This window comes from Lactuca serriola, chromosome 2 (genome assembly GCF_051521515.1).
Source record: "Lactuca serriola cultivar US96UC23 chromosome 2, Lser_US96UC23_V15, whole genome shotgun sequence".
Classification (NCBI taxonomy): Eukaryota; Viridiplantae; Streptophyta; class Magnoliopsida; order Asterales; family Asteraceae; genus Lactuca; species Lactuca serriola.
Window position 1 is genome coordinate 37,235,404 of NC_136409.1, and position 7,479 is coordinate 37,242,882.

A 7,479-nucleotide genomic window follows, 5' to 3' on the forward strand; every position below is an offset into this window, starting at 1 on the left:
TTATTATACATATAGATTTAAGAATGATATGTATATGAGGTTTTAGGTTCCTTATGAGAAGATGACACCATTGCAAGCAGCCTTGGGAGTACGACAGATCAACATTTCCATTTGATTAGCATTTAGATTTAGATATATCATATATGAGAGAGAATGCATAATATGAGAATGTGCATGAATATAAATATTGTAGGGCTGCATTAGAAGAGGATGTTGAGACACTCTTCTCACCATCGTTCATCTCCAAAAGATGGGGATAGGAGTGATAGAGACAAACAAAGGGGTACCCGTGAAACAAGATACAGAGATAGGGATAAAGATAGGAGCAGGGAGGACAGAAATGGAAAGGGTAGAGATAAAGATAGAGAAAGAGAAAGAGAAAGAGACAGAGGTGGTGACAGGGATAGGGAGAGGGACAGAGTGAGGGTAAAAAGGGAACATGGACGTGAACCTGAGAAAGAAAAGGAAGATAGAGATCAAGAGAAAGAGAAAGAACATGAAAGACCACATCGAAGTGGAAGCAAGATCAGAAAGACCTGGGAGTGAAAGGGACAGGGAAAAGGGTCGTGATAGAGAGGTTAAAGATAAATAAAGAGAAAAAGAAAAAGAAAAAGAAAAAGAAAGGGAAATTAGAGAACCTGATTGTGATCGTGAAAGCATGTATTTTTGTATGTTCTTGTTCTCTCTTTACTTTCTGCTTGTATTGATAGTATGTGCTTTATGCTTTGTGGCAAGTATCTCTGCTTTCACTATTTACCTGTTTACCCTTGCTTCTCTGCTAACCTTCTTAAGACATAATGATTAGTTCAATATTAGCAATAGTCCTCCCTACTTTAATTGCAACTTCTTTTGTTGTTTGGGAAGGGAATCTTTGTTTCCTTGTACGTGGAGTTGTGGGTTGCTTAATGGTGTTTCTTCTAGTGGAAACATAGATTATGAATATTGAACATATGTTTTGGTTCGTAGATTCTGTGGGAATCTGAAGGAATTGGAATCTTGAATTCCATTTTGTTTTTTTGGTTGCTAAACTAAGGGAACTGTATTCCAGGATCTCCTTCAGAAATCAATGTTTGACGAATTTTTTCATTTCTTGGGGTGGGTGGTAGGGTTTGAGTTCTATTTTTATTTCTTCATTAAATGACTAAAATTTTCTCATAAACCCTTTAAAACACAAACACATTCTTCCTTAACATAATTTACATTCCCATTTATTTGATAAATTTACAAATCAAACAGAAAATAGCAAAGGATTGTGATTGATTTCCTTCCCATTTTCTGCCAACCAAACAATTAACAGATTGCAATTCTTTTAGATTCCAATTGCTTTGACATATTCCATTCCTTCCAAATAGATTATGTGAATCAAATGGGCCTTTGTTTTCTTTGCAATATCAACACCATAGATCCCAAACACTATTGTTTCTTCATTCTTATAACTAGAATAGGTGTTGTGGCTAAACCTTGTGCCGAGTTTGTTGCTGGAGTACTTGCAATATGGTTAAATGGAGGTGTAGCTGTTCCACTTGCACTCAGTTACCCTGAAGCTGAGTTGTTACATGTCATGACTGACTCGGTTTGCTCTCAAAACAACCTTAAACTTTTCTACTTTCCTATGTTTTTCATTTGGAAGAAATTGCTTTGTATTTGGATGATATTGCTAAAATTTCTTTAATAGGAAGAAATGAAATTCAATAAAATGACTCTTTTCTCCTTATTCAATTAACATACCTTTTTTAATGTGGTTTATGTGGCCTTTGTAAGATACAATTTTATTCTCCTAATAATACAACATTGTTAATTTGACTTTTGAAGGATGTGTCCATGATTTTGAGTACTGATGATCACGGGGAGCTTATGCAAAAAGTTGCAGCTAAAACTGCAGCTCAATTTTCTCTAATACCAAATGTTCCTACTATGACTTCACAAGCAGTAGATAATGGTGTTGTACATCAAAAAGAGATTGTATTTGCAAATAACATAAAAGGTATATATCCATGTTCTTTAATATATATATATATATATATATATATATATATATATATAATAATAATAATAATAATATAAAATTGTCTTATTCATACAGACGATGATCCAACATTGATTTTGTATACTAGTGGAACAACTGGGAAACCTAAAGGAGTTGTTCATACACACAGTAGCATTTTAGCACAACTAATTTAAAGTTTTGGAAGAAAATACTTTAAAAACCAAACTTGTGAAATATTCGTATATTTTTTAAGAAAAAAACGTATCCGTGATCTTCTAATTGTTGTTTTCCTGCATAATTTCAAGTGAAAACATTATCAACAGCTTGGGAATACACATCAAGTGATCGTTTTCTACATTGTCTTCCATTACACCATATCCTTAAATAAACATTAAAATGATTACTTTGAATTCCTTTTTTTTTTCCAAAAATGTTTCACATTTCTTGTTGATTCTTAATTTAATCTGTACATGTTCATGGGCTCCTCAATGCACTATTTGCTCCTCTTTATGCGGGGTCCATGGTAAGCAATTACTTTTATGTTATTTGGAATTAAGTAAAATTCTTTATCATCACCAATTGTAAGTTTATATATATATTTTTATGTTGTTTTAGGTTGAATTTATGCCAAAGTTTAGTGTGAGTGGTATTTGGAAAAGATGGCGTGAACGGTGAATCTTACCCAAAAGATGGGACTAAGCTTGATGATGCAATTACTATATTTACAAGGGTATGGCATTTCTTTTTTAATATTTAAAACAACGTGGAAAAAAATATTTTTTTTCTTGCCTCTTTTATCTTTCTCATTTATGTTTCGTATACAAAATATATTCTGTGTATGCAAGTTATAATTAAGAAAACCAAAAAAAAATGTTATTTAACTTCCGTATCATATAATGACTAAAATTATTTACTATTTATGTCTTTGTCCATATAATATCTGATTTTTATTTTTATTTTAGGTTCCAACCATGTACACTAGGCTGATACAAGGCTATGATGCAATGGATCCAGACTTACAAGCTGCTTCTGCAACAGCTGGAAGCCAACTGCGTCTAATGGTGATTATATTTTTTCTACGTTGTTGCCCTTTTAGTTTGTGATGGCACTTTCAAATCCGTTAAAAGGAATACGAAAAGGAGGCACTGTAGGCAAACCCTTTCTAGGAGTCGAGGTTAGCAAAATTAACAAAAATCTAGAACTATATGTTATTCGTTATACAAATTAAATTAAATTAAATTCAAAAAATACAAATTACCCCCCCCCCCACACACACACACACATGTGCGCGAAGTGGGGGTATAGAAATTCATTAAGTCATTAAGCTATCTCATAATATTCATCAATCTTAACATGAGAGGACCTGAGAATAAAAAAGAAGAGAAAATAGGTAAAGATTTAGTGTCTTAATACATTAAGCTAGGTTTTTTAGCTCAACCCATTAAGCCATTCAATCCAGATTCATTTAAGAAGAAACAAAGATGTATAGCTTTCCAGATTAAGTGCTTAACCTATTAAGTAAAAAGGAAACAACCCTTTCATCTAGCAAGCTATATGTGGATGTTTTCTTTTGACTTAGTGTAGAAAAAAACAACTTAATATTGAAAATCATGGAAATTGACGAAGTTGCCCTCATTTAATTTGACTTGATTGTACAACATCTAGCTATTTCAGAATGTTGCGTGTTGGGGTTACCAGATAATACATATGGAGAAGCAGCGACTGCAATAATTGTGCCAGATATGGAGATAAAGAAAGCCCGTGAAAAAGACTTGAAACCTGCAATAACTTTGGATGAACTCTCTTCATGGGCTAAACAGAAGCTTGCTCCATACAAGGTATCCCTATTCCCTCCATAATTTTATGTAATTAATCCATGTTTTCTAGTTTATATACACAAATTGTTCAAATAAAAATATCTAATAAGTGAAGATAGGCCTTTTATACAGGCCAAGGTCATACACATCTAGCACTGCAATTGAAACAAAATGAAATGCTGGAGGTGGCCATAAGAAAAGGTAAGCAAAGTGTAATTTGGTATTTGTTGTTGTTATTGTGTATTAAAATACTTCCTTGTATATATGTATAAAGTTTGCTCTTATTCAGATTTGCCTTTTACCATTGATTTCCTTATTGAGGCATTGTACTTTGAAAATGTTAATTCTTACCTTTTGTCCATGTAGGATCCACCAGGAACAGGAAAAACACAAACAATTCTTGGGCTTCTTAGTGCCATATTTCATACCAATTGAGTATCTAAGTCTCTTAGTAACTTTGTAAGACATTGATTACTTGAGGGTATTTTAGTAACATTGTAAGAGATTGATTACTTGAGGGTACTTATGGCATATAGTGTTGTATTCTTTTGTTAACACTGTCCTTAGTGCAACGAATTATCTTTATTGTTTATGGTATTTTATTTTGTATTATGAGACTTTTAATGTGTTATTTAATTTGAAAATTAGTAAATCTATAAAAAATATATAATTTAAAAAAAATATAAAATTATGACACGCAAATATGCGTGTCATCTTCCTTTATGACACGGGCTTCCTTGATACACATTGCGTGTCATAAACACGCGCGTCGTAAGGTTACGACACGAAAATGCGTTTCGTCTTCCTTTATGACAGGGCATTCCTTGATACGCGTTGCGTGTCATAACTGCACGTCGTAAATGCGTGTCATAAATGCACGTCGTAAATAGACGATGCGCAAAAGCGTGTCGTCTCTCGTTATGACATGGCCTTCCTTGACATGCATTTGCGCGTCGTCTGAGCGTTTTACGACACGCATTGCGCGTCGTAAAAGGCTGTTTTTCTAGTAGTGATTCACTCTGCTTTTGTCCCCATACACCATAAATAACTCTTTCCCTAGTGGGTTTACTTTTACTATCTTCTTTCTGCACAATATTTCGGCATCATTGGCGCTAAGCCAATCCATTCCCAACACGATGTCGAAACCATTTAGTTTGATAGGAAATAATTCCTCGTGAAACTTATTCTCATTAAGGTCGATTAAGATGTTTTTCATGCGATGGCTAATAGGTACAAACTTGCCACTAGCGACTTCGACTAATAAAGCATTATCTAGTCTATCAACAGGCAAAGCTAGCTTTCTACCAAACTCATGCAAAATAAAGGAGTAGTTGGCTCCAGAATCAAACAAAATTTGAGCAGGTAATTCATTTACGAGAAAGGTACCTGAAGCGACATCAGCTTCAACCTTCGCAGCCTCAAGTGTCATCTGGAAGGCTCTTGCCTTTGGCTTTGGTGGAATGTTGGGCTTAGCTACCTCCTTCTTCTTCGGACAGTCTTTCAAAATGTGCCCCTCTTCATTACAACCAAAACACATCCTTTTGTTGGACGGACACTCATTGGAAAAATGCCCAATTTTTCCACACTTGTAGCAGGTTACATCCTCACTACATTTCGCAAAGTGCTTTTTCTTGCGCTTCTCACACCATTTCGCTTCGCCTCCTTTTCCTCCAAACTTTTTCGAATCAGACTTCGAAAATTGGCTTTTCTTATTGGAACCTAAAGTTCCTTCAAACATTCTCTTCTCTCCAACTTCAACCTTGCTGGAGGTTCTTCCCTTGATCATGTCCTCAACAGACTTGGCAGCCCAAATAGCTGCCTCTAGAGTAGGTGCCTAACGAACTGGCACTGCGTACTCCTATGAGAGTCCCTTTGCGTACCGGTCAACCTTTGTCAGCTCATCTGGAACGATGTGCAAGGCAAACTCCATTTTGTCGGTGAAGTTATTAATATATTCATCAACTGACATGCTGCCTTTCGTCAATGTTAGAAACTTGTTCTCCAATTCCAATAGATTTTGAGCCGAGCAGAACTTGCGCTTGAACTGCGCCAAGAACTCTGCCCATGACAATTGCAGTGGCTCATTAGGGCTTAAAGTCTTCCCTAGAGTGTCCCACCAACGAACGGCTCCACCTCGGAACTGACGCACTACAAAGGTAATCTGCAACTTGCATCTGCAACCACAATTCATGAAGGCTAACTCCATTTCGGAGATCCAACCCATCACTCCGATCGGGTCCTCCTTTCTAGTGAAGGTCGATGGTTTGCAAGTTAGAAAGTCCTTGTACTTGCATCCCATTCCATCATTCCTTCCACCCTGGTTGTTTTGCCAAACTATCAGTGGGTTTTCTTGACCAACAGACCCACTGAAGTTTCCACCTTCCGAGTTCCCTTCATTCACTTCGGGCTCTTCCACTTGAATTAATAGTTCTTCACGATTCTGTTGAAACAACCGCCTAGTCTCCTCCATTTGACAATCCAACATTGTTTGAATCATCATTTGTACACCAGCCATTGTTATCGGCTCAGGTGCTGCTGCTACGAAAGGTATTTGCTCAATCACTGGTAGTTGATTCCTGTTTTCATCAGCATTTCCAACTCCACTTCTTGTTCTCACCATTTTTGATCTATACACCGAATAAGGCAAAATTAGATCCTTATTCATGATAGATATTCAAATCATCCTTATCACTCCGAAACGTTTACATGTTAGTTCTAATATCGTAGACGTACGCTTAGAATCCTACACACATAAGGTTTCCAGATCCGGTCGGCAACAGACCATAGATCCAAACCAATAATATCATATATGGCAACATATAACATTTAGCACATAAAATCATTTTAGGCAACTTTCCTAAAATAAACTAGTGCTCGTGTCTAAAACATAACAGACACACATCTCAAAATTTCACTCAGCATTTTAAGTTTAAGTCTAGAAATCCTACAAATTCCTAGTTCGCTTAAACTAATGCTCTGATACCAACTGTGACATCCCCAAAATTACGGCCAGAAAAGACCGGTTTCATTTATGCTTTTAGAATAATTTCAGAGTAATCCTTTGATTAAAACAGTTGTGGAATTTGTTCCCAAAAACAAAACGTGATAAAATAATATTTACCAAAGCATTTCATAAAGAAATGTATTTTCATTATATAGTTAAAACTCAGGTGGTCATGTTCCGATACAGACCATAAAGCATAAACGATAACATTACAAGTCATTCAACAAATATATACATATTCAAACTTGTAAACAAAACAACTTGATGATTCATCCATCTTATGCCCTTGCGCCACTTCCTGTAATACAAATAAATTGAGTGGGTCAGGCTTGGGAGCCTGGTGAGTATATAGGGTTTTCAACCCACAATAAATAATTATATTTAATTCCATGAACCAACAATAACCTAATTACCCATTCCCGTTATTCTCACTTGATGTCCCTAAAATAACTAACACAAGGGACCTAGTATAAGAATATTTCATCGGGGCGACAACACATGCATTCAGGGGTTTCCTGGCAATATATGTCAAATAAGGCAACCATGAGGGGGATGGAGTACAGCGAACGAACACCCAAGTTCATTAACACCTACAGGTGGCGAACCTGCTAGCGTTCCACAGGACTGTCTAGAAAAGTTTGTGGTCGTCATCTAAACTCCGCTAGATGACT

At 35.9% G+C, this 7,479-nt stretch overlaps 1 pseudogene; it reads left to right on the plus strand.

Moving 5' to 3' along the window:
* The first annotated feature begins 1,366 nt into the window (after nt 1–1,366).
* Nucleotides 1,367–4,239, plus strand: LOC145089166 (putative CoA ligase CCL8; annotated as a pseudogene).
* Nucleotides 4,240–7,479: the final 3,240 nt, after the last annotated feature.